This window comes from Macrotis lagotis, chromosome 1, assembly GCF_037893015.1.
Source record: "Macrotis lagotis isolate mMagLag1 chromosome 1, bilby.v1.9.chrom.fasta, whole genome shotgun sequence".
In the NCBI taxonomy this organism is placed as follows: Eukaryota; Metazoa; Chordata; class Mammalia; order Peramelemorphia; family Peramelidae; genus Macrotis; species Macrotis lagotis.
The window spans coordinates 41680736-41695775 of NC_133658.1; the positions used below are offsets into that span (position 1 = coordinate 41680736).

At 38.2% G+C, this 15040-nt stretch overlaps 1 protein-coding gene across 1 annotated transcript in view; it reads left to right on the plus strand.

Moving 5' to 3' along the window:
* Positions 1 to 15040, plus strand: part of GINS3 (GINS complex subunit 3) — a 119815-nt gene that overhangs the window by 5087 nt on the left and 99688 nt on the right. The window lies entirely within an intron of this gene.

Genomic DNA, 15040 nt, shown 5'->3' on the forward strand with positions numbered 1-15040 from the left:
GCCCACACATAAATGAAACAGACCTGCAATGAGAACCAGTCATCCTGAACATCACTTCCACTGTGTCTAGTCCAAAGGGGCAGAAAAGGGTTGGTTTCAATTCATTTCAATTAAAATAAAGCTAGGTGATGCAGTGGACAAAGAGCCAGTCCTTAGAGTCAAGAGAATCTGAGTTCAAATGTGATTGCAGATTCTTCGTATTTACTAGCTGTGTGACCTCGGGCAAGTCACTTAACCCTGACTGTCTTAAATTCAGAGTCATCTCCAGTCATCCTGGTTCAAATCTGACCACTGGACCCAGATGACCCTGGAGGAGAAAGTGAGGTTGGTGATTTAGCACAGCACTCCCACCCTCGAATTCAATCTACTTCTTTGTCATGGCATCACTTCCTTGATGTTTTGGCCTTCTTTAAGAATGAAGGACAGATATCATCAGGCATCAGGGAAGACATAAATAGGAATTGGACCCAGGAATGTGTTGGAGGTGGCTCTTAGTTCCAGAACTAATTGTTAAATTTTCAACATAAGTATTTGCACTTTGGAAATTGCAAACACTACAAATTGGGGTTTGATTTATGGTTTTGGCAATTGTTCCGACTTAAGTGATGAAGAAATGATTAATAATGCATATTAAACTTAAAAGCATATCATGGGTACATTCCCTTTCCCCTACCAGGACTGGTTGTTAAATAATTTAATTAAATAGATTATTTAGTTAAACGATATTTAGAGATTTAGTTAAACATTTAAGAGTGCATCACTGACCAGACCCACTAGTTCAGGAGTCTTCCACTTTTCCCAGAACTTTGAGGGAGTGCAGAAGAAGTGTGTGCAGCTGTAGTCACCTGTGTATCTGTGACAGGAAAGTTACTATAAGGGGAAAGGGGAAAACCTTCTAACCCCTAGACCATTCTGAGTGAATTCCTGAGGAAGTCTTATATAGCAATGGGTATTAACCACCTCATAATTGGTTCTCTTCTGACACTTCTAGTATGGCTAAGTGGAAGAAATCCTGGATTTAGAATTAGGAAAATCTGCTCCTAAGTCCTAGATGTTTTTGTGTTCCCTTGACCTCTTTTAAACGATTCTTTCTTGGGGCAACTAGGTGGCGCAGTGGATAGAGCACTGGCCTTGGAGTCAGGAGTACCTGAGTTCAAATCTGACCTCAGACACTTAATAATTCCTAGCTGTGTGGCCTTGGGCAAGCCACTTAACCCCATTTGCCTTGCAAAATCCTAAGAAAAAAGATTCTCTTTCATTTTTAAAGACAGGATATCATATTGACAAAATCTGCCTCACAGGGCTATTTTGAAGACAATACTAGATAAATGTGAGGACCATTGCTATCATCTTAATTAGAGATTAGAAGCATCAGGAAGTTTAATATATACATAATATATATGTAAACTAATAAGGTCAAAATTGGGACTAACCTTATGATGACCAAAAACAGAACTTTAGACTTCCTGGACAATGGAATGATGAACCACAAAAGGAGGGATCCAAAGATGAAGCATACAGCCCTCCCATCTCCTTCCCCAGAGGTGATGATCTTGAATGACATTTTTTGGGCATAGTTAATATGGAAATTTGTTTCTGCTGGGTGATGCACATTTGTTATAAGATTTTTGTTTTTGTTTTATTTTCATTGGATTGGAGGGGGAGATAATAAATGTGGATTAAAAATAAATTTTAAAAATTAAAGAAATGTAATCATCAGGGAATATCTTGTCATTTTGACTTATGGGCTTTCACAGCTTCCACTCAGCATGAGCTTATACATACATTCTTATTTGCATAATGTGGAAGATTATTTTTTATAGAATAGGTTATTTAACATTATATTCACATCAATAACATTTGAGATCAATCTGGTCTACCCTCCCAGGAAGACTGACTGACTGCTAAATTTTCTACCTCAAACATTGGTAAATGTTACAAATTAGGGCTTATTTTTTGATTTATTGATAGTCTAGATAGACTCCTTGTAGTTGATAGACTCTTCAGAGATGGAAAAGATGGCAAATCATCCAACATCTTCACCAAGAAAACCCCAAAGGGGGTCATAAAGAGTCAGACATAACTGAAAAATGATGGAACAACAATAGACTTCGGAAGAGATGAAGATGTTAAAAGTGTGTCTTGTGTATATTGTTCCCCCGGTCATGAAACATTTACCAGGGTGCCACTGGCACTTCACTCCCACCTCCATTGTACATAGGAGGAAACAACAGCCATGTCTTTGAGAAGTTGTCATACAGGATTGAAGGAGCCAGGAATGTTTAGTCTAGAAAAGATAAGATGAATGCAGGAAAGGTGAGGAAATTTTATCCAACTGCCAGGGTGAACTTTCCTAAGGGGCAGGTCTGATCACACCACTCGATAAACTCCTACTATTCCCTATTACCTCTAGGATCAAATTTAGAATCCTCTAATTGGCATTTAACTCTCTTCCAACACTTGGCTCTTCCTTTCTAGTCTGCTTACATATTGTGTCTACAGGCATGGGGCAGTGCAGTGAGAATTGGATTTGGAGGTAGATGGCCTGGGTTAGAACAATGACTTACTATTATGATCTTCCTACTCATGGAATTCTACAAACTAGTCATGCTGGATTACTTAATGCTCCAAGTAGAGGATGCTACATTTCCTGCCTCCATACCTTAGTACAAGCTGACTTCCATACCTTGAAAGTACCTCACCTTGGCAATCTTGGCTTCTTTCAAGACTGCTACATGAAGTCTTTCTAGACTCCCCACAGCTGAGAATGCCCCCCCCTTCAAATTAGCCAATAGCTATTAGATATATGATTATCACTTATGTTTAAATTGTCTCCCCTACTCTTTTGTAAGCTCCATGAGGGCAGGGGCTTCCATTTTTTTTTCTTTGTGCCCTCAGCATTTGCAAAATGGCTAGCTCATAGGAGGTGCGTTATTGGTAAGTGTTTAACTCAAAGCTCAAAGTGGAATGGGTCACCACAGGAAGGAAGGGGTTTGCCATTGCTGATGGGGTTCACTTGATATGAGTCAGGGATGATCAAATCTATTAACCTGTGTGCAAAGTACATTGCAAAGTTTAAAATCTTATCAGCTAGTTTTTTTTATTATGGAGGGAGTTTCTGTTTAGGGATCATTTGGACTAGTTACTCTCTCAATTCCTTTCCAGCTCTGAGTTGAGTGACTTGATCCAAACCTCTCAGTAAGTCAGTTGTAGAATTCACCTTCCCTGGTTCCCAGGTTCATTACCTAGCATTGTCTCTATGCCTCATGCATCAGTGATAAAGGCAATGAAAAATGGTTTATCACTTATAAATCAATCCCTTTTTATCTATTTCATTATGCATAGTATTTAAGTTACTTACTAATGATGATGATAACAATAATATATATATACATATATATATATATATAAAGTCAATAATAATCTATTTTTAAGATCACAGATTTAGAGCTGGGAGGAACCTTAAAAACCATCCTGGTTCAAATTTTTCATTTCATGGGAAAAGAATAGAGACCTAAAGAAATGTAATGATAATGTCAGATGCCTGAGGTCCCACAAGTAGAAGCTGTAAATAATTGTTTTAATCCAGGTTATTTTACTCCAAATCCAATTGTCTTTCCACAGCCCCCACACCCCACACAGATTGGTTTGACTTTTTATGAACTCAGGTCCTCCTAACTCCAGACTCAGTGCTCTATCCATGGCACCATCCAGCTGTTCCGGTTTGACTATATTTTGCATTAAGTCCTTCTTGGAATTGCTGCTTAATCACATTTTAAAATGATTATTAGTTTTTTGACTAACTTCATACAACCACTCCCCAATAAAAGTAAATAGGTATCCAGAGGCAGCGTATCATAGTGGACAGTATACTGAACTTTAAAACCAGGAATACCTGAATTTGAATCCTACTTTTGACATTTACTGGCTTTATGAGACCTCTGGGGAAGTCACGTTTTCTCTTGGTGTCTCTGTTTCCTCTGTTTCTGTATAAAATGATGGAGTTGGACTTGGAGATATCTACGTTCTAAATCTGGTCACAGTTCTAAATCTATAATCCCAAATGTTATTTAAGACTTCTCAGAAGGGTGCAGCTAGGTGGCACAGTGAATAGAGCACTATCCTTGGAGTCAGGAGTACCTGGGTTCAAATCCTCAGACAATTAGTTACCTAGCTGTGTGGCCTTGGGCAAGCCACTTAACCCCATTGCCTTGAAAAAAAATCTAAAAAAAAGATTTCTCAGAGGTCTTTAAGAGAATTGATGCACAGATATTTGGGGGTGATTTAAATGTGGTCCAACGGTGGTGGGGCTAGAGGAAGGTATTCAAGTTAAGGGAATTCTCAAAAGGTCCAACCCAGAGTATGTCAGAAATTTTCCTTCCTTTTCCTTCTATTCATTCATTCATGTGATTTAATTAATGTGAGAAACTCATTCTACCAATACTTAATGACACTTTTATCAAAACTTGCCATTCCTTCACCAATCATTTTAATGCTTTATCACATGTCCAATGCTACTGCCTGCCAGGGATAGGATACAGCTGCCATCTTATCTTGTTCCTTTCATGTCATATGTCACCTGATGGTTGAATTTTCCCACTGCAGCTCTTCTTTTTTTTGTGTGTGTGAGGCCAGATTTGAACTCAGGTCCTCCTGACTCCAGGGCTGGTGCTCTATCCACTGGGCCACCTGCCGCCCCCACTGCAGCTCTTCTACGAGAATCGATGAAATTTCACACATTGGCCAGAAGATTTCTGCATCATTTTGGCCAACACAGGCTCTGGAACTTAGATACAACTGCATATAATGGTGTCTTTCAGGTCTTCCCTCATCTTCTTTCCTCCCTGTCCCATTTGCTACAGAGCAGTCCATGGAGAATAAGAGCATTTCTTTCATCATCATTCCCTAAATCCAGTCAGATATTTTAGCCCAATATCTAAATGACCCTGGTTGTCACTCTTTGGTCCACCATCTTTGCTACTTCTTTTTCCACCAAAGTTCTTCTCCAATCCCTCTGCATGGTAGCAAAGTGATTTGGGGTCTCAAAAACCCAAGGTTCAAGTTCTGGATAATTCTACCAAATGTTTTAAGTTGTCTTCAACTTAGGAAAAAAGAGATGAGATTCTATTCACATCACCTGTGATTTTACTCGTATAGGGAGATGGATAGAAAATTGGTCTTAAAGCAGGAACCACTGCTTTTGGTACATAAATTCAACTTCTCAATGCCCCAGGAAATTCTTTTTAAGACCATAAAATATAATATGGGTAACAAAAATGAATGGGTAGAGGGAGTTTTTCATAGATAACTCTCTGTGTCAATGAAATCAAAACTCTGGAAAAAAGGGGTAATTACCTTTACCCATGCATATTCATATAAATACAGATGTTTGGTATAGACCTGGCCTAGAGTCAACAAACACATCACTGTTTCTGCTCAAAGTGATGATTCTTCATAGCACAAAATCCTTTATTGTATAGAGAGGGACATAGAGTATTAAAGAGATTCAATGATTTACCTGAGGTCACATACTCTTTCGAGTTTAGAAATAAGTGGGATTGACTTCTAGAAGGGAATGCTCCTAGGTAAGCTTGGGTTTGGAGTTTGAGTCTTAGCCATTGCTTTCTGAGACACAGAGCTCAAAAAAGACATTTAGGGAAAGACATGATGCCTGCATTCAGATGTGTGAACAAAGTTTCTCCTGGGGAAGATGAATGGAAGTAGATGGGTGGGAGTTGTGAAAGCAGAATTCAGTTCTATGAAAGAAAGAACTCCCTAATCCACCATTTTTCTTGCATGTCCCCCTATTTCAATTCACAAAGTTTATTCCCTAGGATAAACAATCATTAATTTCTCACCCAGAATATTGCAATAGCCTCCTTTTTTATTGGTTCTTCTGTTTCCAGTCTTTCCTCTCTCTAATCCATTCTTCTCACAAATACTATACTGATAGTCTTAAAATCCAGATTTGATCAGATCACATCCCTATTCATAAATCTTCAGTATCTCCCTTTTGCCTACGCAACTTCTTTGCATTTGTCTCCTATCGATCGCCTCAGTCATATTTCATGCTACTCCCCTTTATTCACTCTCCTATTCAGTCAAAATGACCTGTTTTCTGGTTACACACACAGAACATTCCATCTCCTGATTCCATGTTTTTGCCTAGGCAGCTCCATTCCACATCTGAAAAATTTCTCTCCTTCTAGCTTCCTCCAAGACCTAAGTTGTTGCTTCCTGCATGAGGCCTTTCTGGATCCCCATAGTCATTAGTATTCTTTCTCTCAAATTACTTTTGTATTATTTTGTATTGCCATTGTTCAGTCATTCAGTTGTGTCTGAACTTTCATGATCCCATGAACCATAGCACATCAATATCATCGTTGGGGTTTACTTGGCAAAGGTAATAGAGTGATTTGCCAATTCCTTCTCATGGATTAAGGCAAATAGAGGTTAAATGTTTTGCCCAGGGACACACTATTATGTTTGAGACTGGATCTGAACTCAGAAGTATCCACTGAGTCATTTAGCTGCTTCATTTTGTATATGCTTCATAATTATTATGCATTGTGTCCCCCACTCCACCCTACAGCCCAGAAAAACACAGGATATTCAAGGAGGGCAGAGAGAGAGAGAGAGAGAGAGAGAGACAGAGAGACAGAGACAGAGAGACAGAGAGACAGAGAGATCATTTTTGTCCTTGTATCCTAGAATAGTGCCACAGAAGGCACTTAGTAAGTGTTCATTGCATTGCTTTAATTATAAAACCCCATCTCAGCATACCAGGGTCCATAATTAGATCTCTTTCACCTCAGGGGTTCTAAGTTTCTAACAAAAATCTCAAAGCTGCCAAACTAACCCCCTCAAATTATATTTCTGAAAGTTCTCTTCTATTCCTGAGAGGCCACATAAAAGATAAAACTCATTCATTAATTACATCTCAAGACAAGGCTTAATTGCATTGTTTCATAGTTAAATCTTTAGGCCAGCAAAAATTTCAGGTCTAATTGAGAGAGAAAAAATGTCATATTCATAAGGAAAATCAATTACTATTAAGGATTCTCCAGAGTCATATTTCATAGCCTAAAAATGTAGTAGCCTTAAATGAAAAACAGTAAATATACTAATGACATTCAATTCCATCTACTTGCGAACCTGATGGCCAAATCCATCGGGTTCTGGAAGATCAGTATTGAATCTGAATTCCTAGACAATAGTGACTAAACAAGAAAGAAGGCCCCTTCTTGGACACTTCAAATCTGACCAATCATGTAGAAATGAACTGTAATGTGTGTGTACGTGGACAACCACGGGCGACCAATGGCATGCTGGCGACTGAATTCTACAAGGGGAAGCTGATACCATCATTCGGAGGGTCTGTCCAGTCGGCTGCTTCCAAGTTATTCACCTTCTCTTGGTGTCCCTCAGAATATAATGCAATGCCTTCCTACAGTAGAGCCCTCGGTTTAGTAGGCTAAGAGGAGGGTATTGCTATTATCCACTAAGACAAGTTGTTTTTTTTAAAGAATTATGCTGTGCCCATTTGGGATAATGACTCCATGCAAATAAAGGAGATTTCCAGCTTGAGATTTTAAAGGCAACCAATCCACATTTTTCAAAGTTCTATTATTTAAAAATCATGGAATCTCCAAGTTGCAAGGTAATCTGAGGAGTCATCTGGTTTGACTCTCCCTTTCAACCAGAAAGAGGATTGTAGGGCAGAAAGGAAGAAGGAGGAGGAGGGGGAAGGGGAGGTGGGGAGGAGGAGGAGAGGAAGAGAAAGAAGCTGAAGAGGAAGAGAAGGAATAAGAGGAAGAAAAAAGGAAAGAAGGAGGAAGGTGAAAAAAAGGAAGAACTAACACATATAGAGCATGTTAAGGTTTTGCAAATAATATTGATAACAGTGTCTGTCCACTAGCTGTAAGATGGTGGACAAGTCACTAAACCTGTGTTTGCCTCAGTTTCCTCATCTATAAAATGAGAATAAGAGCACCTACCTTCCAGGGTTGCTATAAGAATCAAGATAATCATTGTAAAATGGTTAGCACAACAGTGTCTGGTACATAGCAAGTATTATATAAGTGCTAACAGCTATTATTAGGAGGAGTAATATTATTAATGATAGTTAAATTTTATAGTATTAATATAATCATATTCTAATATATTGTATATTATATATGTTAATCATAATTTGATATAATTAATATGTTAGAGGATATATTGCCACTAGCACTACCAATTATATAGTACATTGTGTTTTACAAATTGTTTTACATGTTTTCTCACTTGATTCACATAACAGCCCTCTGGGATAGGTGTTATTTTGCAGATGTGGAAACTGATGTTGATAGAAGTTTAGTTGCTTGCTTAGTGTCTCAATCAAAACTTCCTGACTCTACGTTCATTCCTCTCTTATTACTCTATGGTCCTTCCTCATCACTTTTCCAAAAGAATATTGCTTTCAATTATTTATTTTCTAAATAAAAATTTTCTATTTGTGAATAAAATAAATTCAACAAACTTTTACTTTGGATAGTTATCAATTCTTTCTCCTTTAATGTCTATTGTATAAATGTGTATGTGCTTGTTCCTTTTATTTCTCTTTTTTAAAAAATTTAGTCTCTGAACATGGGATGGGCATTTAAGTGGTTTCCTAGTGCATAGAGCAGTGGACCTGGAGTCAGGAAGACTCTTCCTCTGGAGTTCAAATCTGGTCTCAGATACTTAATGTCTGGGTGACCCTGGGCAAGTCACTTAACATAATTTGCCTCAGTGTCCTCATCTGTAAAATGAACTAGAGAAGGAAATGGCAAGTCACTCTAGTATCACTGCCAAGAAAATCCCAAATGGAGTCATGGAGAGTAGATCATGACTGAGAACAATTGAACAACAGCAAACATGGAGCAATTTATTACTTCTATTTTCTTTGGTGATTATACTTATCTTTCTTGTGCTTCTGTTGTTTGGCACGTTTTCAAATGGAATATTTTGTTCATGTCTGTTTTTGCCTTGCAATAATGTCCCTAATGTCCCTCTTTTATCGAATGTCAATGATTAGTCTCAGATTTATAGGGGACAATATCTTGAGCTCCTTTGTTTTTGAGAATATACTATTTTATACCCTCCTAATGTTTCTAGTATGGGTTGAATAGTCGTCCATTACTCAAATTTCCTTTCTAGTATAGTTGACTGTATATTCTGACTCTTTGAAGAATTTATTGCTTGTCACTGGAATTGTTAAATTATACCATTATATGTCTAGGAGTTTCAGAAATCTCTGGATTTTTTTCAACTGGTACTGTGATTTATGTATTTAAATGTTTGGGCAGTTTTCTTGAATTATTTCCTGCATTATGATGTTCAGGGTTTTTTTGATTCTGGGTGATCTTTGATCTTTAAGGTGTCTCTGTGCATTTTGTGCATTTGGGAGAATTTCTTATTGTTATTCCACATTTTCTTGAAATTCCACAAAACAATTCTGTTTTTCTTCTGGTTTACTTTCCTCTGCCTTATGGTAATCTATACTCTCTTTGAAGGGTTAGTACACATCTTTTCTTTTAGTTAATCATCAAGGAAAGTAGAAGTAAATTGTCCCATGTTTGTTGTTTAATTGTTCTCATTGTCATTTGGGGTTTTCTTAGCAGAGATATTGGAGTTGTTTCCTATTTCTTTTTTCAGCTCATTTTACAGATGAAGAAACTGAGGCAAACAGGTTAAGTCACTTGCCTAGGGTCACCTTGCCAGTAAGTGTCAGAGGCCAAATTTAAACTCAGAAGATGAATTTTCCTGACTCCAGGCCCACCACCCAGTTGCCCTAGTTCATGTTTTAGATACTTTTTTTAAAAGAAAGAAGCAAAAGGAACAAACACACACATTTATTCACCGTTCACCAGCTAAACTTCTCCACTCCAAGTCAAATAGGGAGGTGGAGACCAAGGGATCTTTTTAAAAAATGTGGGAAAGAAAGACAAGAATACAATTTGGTTATAAATCCTTTGATATTTTTTTTTTAGGTTTTTGCAAGGCAAATGGGGTTAAGTGGCTTGCCCAAGGCCACACAGCTAGGTCATTATTAAGTGTCTGAGACCGGATTTGAACCCAGGTACTCCTGACTCCAAGGCCGGTGCTTTATCCACTACACCACCTAGCCACCCCAATCCTTCAATATTTTTTAAAGAACCATGATTTTATCCAAGTTCATGAAAGTTCATGTGGATATGTTCATGAAGAGGCATTACCTTGCTCCTTCAACCTATGGACCATAGGTCTTTTCCATTTGGCTTGAAGCAGAAACCATCTATAGCCTATGAGAATGTGTCTTAACCCTAGAACTTAGCACAATATTCCTTCATTCCTTCATTATTATGAGCCCTGACCAGCTAGGCATTACCTAATGACTAGCCTTCCAGGGAGGAGTACATGGGAATAAATGAAAGCCAAGAAACTAATGGAATCAAGAGCATCACTTAATTTGTTGGTGCAGCAGAGATATAGCATCTTTATACATATGACTTGCATACTAACCTAGCAGAATATCAGAGCTCATGAAACTGCCTCCCTGTCAGAGTGCTGGTGGAGACTCTGTGTCGAACAAGACATACATTTCAGATATAACGAGTTGTGGGAATTTGTTTTATTTGACTATGTATATTTGTTACAAGGCTTTGTTTTTTGTCTTTTCCTTCTCAATATGGGGGAGGGAGAGATAAAAGGAAGGTGGAAGGGAGAGAAAATAGTTATAAAATAAATCTTCTCATTTCTTTTCCCCCGTGAAGGAGAAGGGAAGGGGGAAGGGAGAAGGTAGATGGGGAAAGAGCTGCCAAAAGAAAAAGAAGGCAAGTGAAGAATAATAGTAGTAATAATAGTAGTAATAATAACAATAGCTCGTATTTTAGAGAGTTTTAAGGCTTGTTATACACTTTACAAAAATTGATATCCCATTTTATAGATGAGGAAACTGAGATAGATAATGGTTAAGTGACTTGTTCAAGGTCACAATAGAAACTTTTAACAATGCACAGAAGGGGCAGCTAGGTGGCGCAGTGGATAGAGCACCGGCCCTGGAGTCAGGAAGACCTGGGTTCAGATCCGACCTCAGACACTTCATAATTACCTAGCTGTGTGACCCTGGGCAAGTCACTTAACCCCTTTTGCCTTGCAAAAACCTAAAAAAAATGCACAGAAGTAAACAGAAGACTAGAAGGAATTGTAGATAAGTAGGGCAGTTTTCAAAGTTCAATCATCTTGCTGATGATTAGACCATTGACAGGCAGGGTGACTATACAGTGTTACAGTCACAAAAATGTAGCCAAAAATTACCATAATGGTTTTTTACCGGTGTTGATGGAGTACCATGGTGCCTTGTTAATTCTGGAGGGAAACCATATCCATGGCTAAGAACTCCCACAGCATCTAGATATCTCCATAAGTCTGAAAGTCTCTAAAATCTGCTTTGTGTTTCATCATCTTAATACAGTTGCTTGGGATGCAGAGAAGGCTGGTGACTTACATAGGGTTTCAGATCCAATGTGTGTTAGTAGCAGAACTTGACCCAAAAGTTTCTATCCATTTTTTTCTAGCCAAGGGATGAGGCCGTCCTGGACTAGGCAGTGAGAAGGCTGTCTGTGCGCAACACTCCCTCCCTATAATAAACCTAATGTGCAAATCATATCATCATGCACCATGACCCTCTTCTAACATGAAAGACTTACCTACATGAAGAAGTTACCATATGTTTAGAAAAGCAAGCAATATCCGACAGAGATTCACGATTTCATGTCTTTCCTATTTGGTTTTTTGTTGCTGTTGCTCTACTAAAAATAGGGAAATGCTTGTTTTATTTAGAGTGTTAAGTTCAGAATAAGAAACATAGTCAAATCACCAATAATAACTCAATTCCTGCCATCCCCCCCCAAAAAACCTCTAATCATTATCAAAAGCTTCTCATGATCCAGTATGGTGATTTAGAGACTTAAGGGGAGTTTCCTAGATGAATTAAGTAGCCATTCAAAGCTAAAAGCAATAGACCTTTATTTATCCTATTTTTAACATCCCGGGAGGAAAGTCATATAGTTCAATTTGAGATGTGCAAGGATAAAAGCCTGAATGGGAAGACAAGGGCAAATAAAGGGGCCCCTGTTCTCCAAACTAGGGGAGCAGCTGTTGCCTCCCAAGACAGGGCAGCACTTTCCCCCCCAAATCAATGTGAGCAGGTAAAGGATTCCAACCCGAGAATGTCGCCAGAGCCTTGGGCATGACGATCTCGAGGCTATGGCAGGAGAAGGGTCTCGAAAGACCCCTTGCTCTTCTGTCTTATGGTCCTAGATCTCTCACTGGATAGGACTCATGGGCGGGCCACTACTCAATATACAGACAACTCAGGAATATAGATGCGAGGTTTATGTGGAAGGGTAGGAAATGCATGTTTCTAACATAAACATTTCCTGGCATAGATCACAGGAAATAGAGGGGGCGCCAGGAAGGAGAAGGGGAATATATCTAAAAAAAGTTTTCTGAACTACAATTGAGATGTAAGTGGGATCAATGACTGATGAATGGGAAACTAGGCCATCTGAACATGGTGCATTTGTTTTAAGAGTGGACCTGTGATTTCAGTGGTGCAGGGAACTTCCAGTGAGGAAATTCCCTCTGTCAGTGACATCTATATCTGCCTCGCATCTCATCATCTTACAGAGTTACTTAGGCTGCTGAGAGGGTTTCTGACTTGTGCAAGGTTCCAGGTCCAGTATGTGTCAGAAGCAGAATTGGAACTTAGATGTTCCTATTCAGATTATTTTGCCATATGGCTACCAATAGACTATTTTAAAAAAGACAAAAAGTCACACAAAGAAATAATGAAATTATTTTTGGAAATGATGTAAGGAAATCACAACTAAGATTGATGACAATTATGTTAGTAATAATAGGGAGAGGAATCTTAGTAATTAGTAATAATAGGAGAGGAATTTCTTCTCTCAGTGCTGTTCTGCCTTTCTCTGAGTCTTCCTGGAGCAGAGGTGTCAAACAATGCTGCCCCAAGTCCTTTTCCCACTGTAGCCAGCAATATCCCTAATGCCTGAACCAGTAATCAGGAAATCTTGAATAAAATAAATAAAATGGAAATAAAATAAGTTGAAACAAAATATAATTTTGTCATTTTCATGCAGCCACAAGAGATAAAGCATACACCCAGGTCTTCGGAGTCTTCATGGCCAGATCTCTAATAGGATGGTTACTTCTGTAGTAATAATAATCATTACAGCAATAAATATAAAAAGAGAAATCATTCAAAAAAGAGACAGGGAAACAGATAGAACTTTAAAAAACCATAAATAACTTGACAGCTTCAGAATCACAGAATTTGAGAGTTGGAGGGGATCTCAGTCATCAATTCTGATTCATAGAGTAGGATTACTTTTTATAATTTATGCATTTGAAAATCTGGTTTTGTTGATAATTACCAAGTTTAGAATTTTTAAAAAAGAGAGATAGCATGTGTCTACCTCCAACATGCCCCACTCTCTGCTCCCTCTAAGAGAAGTAGCCCTTGAGTGAGATGAGCAGAACCAGAAAAACACTGTACACCCTAACAGCAACATGGGAGTGATGTTCAACTTTGAAGGACTCGCTCATTCCATCAGTGCAACAATTGGGAGCAATTTTGGGCTGTCCACAAAGGAAAGTACCATCTGTATCCAGATAAGGAGATGTGGCGTTTGAACAAAGTGCAAGGACTATCTCGTGCAATTTAGAAAAATACAGATATCTTACTGTCTGATCTCTAAGGATATGATTTCTCTCTCATCACACCCAATTTGGATCAAGGTACAACATGGAAACAAAGTAAAGACTGACAGATTGCTTTTCGTGGGGGGAGTGGGGGGAGGGAAGTAAGATTGGGGGGGGAAATTGTAAAACTCAAATAATATCTTTAATAAAAATTAATTAAAAAAACAAAAAAAAAACAAAAAAAGAAGGGAAGAATAACACATAAAAAGAGAGAGAGAAGTAGCCCTTCCACCTACTATACACCAAATGCTTTGCCATTGTGGTCATCATGGGCTGAAACCTTAACATTACACCTGCTGCTCCCTATAAAGTAGAATTAAGTGTTAATACAGCTGCATCTTCGACCTGAAAGGCAACTCCCTGTCACACAAGTCCAAGGTGAGCATTCCATGCCTGCTATTTTCCTAATGGGTTGATAATGACAGTACAATCCCTTGCTTGACTTTTTATGTCAGAAATGTTTGTTGAGCTGTAATTGTGCTTGCAGAAATGTGGAAACTTCCAAGTTCATAATTGAGATGCAAGTTACACAGGCAACTTTACAAAATGCTTTATAGTGTTTTATTACTTAACGAGTCATAGAATTTCATTCATTGTATTGTTTTTTCCCCATCTAGACAGTGATGCTATTATTTATCTATTTAATTAAAATGCGATGTGAATGAATGAATTAAATATTCTAAACATTTTGGGAAGTAGAAAGTCTGACTTTAGGTAAGTCATTCACTTCTCTGGACTTCAGTTCCTTATTGGCAAAATCAAGATGATGAGAAAATCCTCCCTGATTCAGCATATTGATGAGGGGATTGTGGACTTAGGATCATGGAATCAAACACCTAGAACTGGAAAGGACCTGAGGGTATATCTGGTCCAAACCCTGAATGTTATAGTTGAGTTCTTAGAAAGTGAAGTGACTTTTCCAAAGTCACACAGGTATTAACCATAAGAGGTAGGTTTTGAAGCAATTTCTTTCATTCCAAAGAGTTTTTCAATTATACGACACTGACAGATGAGAATCATGTCACTTGATAATATGAAGAGCACTAAATTTAGTTCTGATATTTGTTAACTGAAAAAAAAATACTATTATTAAGGAAAACTTACTAAATGGTACCCCAATTTCTTATGGAAAGCAGGTGCCTACTGAGACTAGCAAAAGATGAAGGTTTACAAAGATAGAAATATTGAAAGGGAAAGAAGAAAGCCTTCTGATAAGAAATAAGACATCTCCTACCCTACAGAGGTGGAAAGC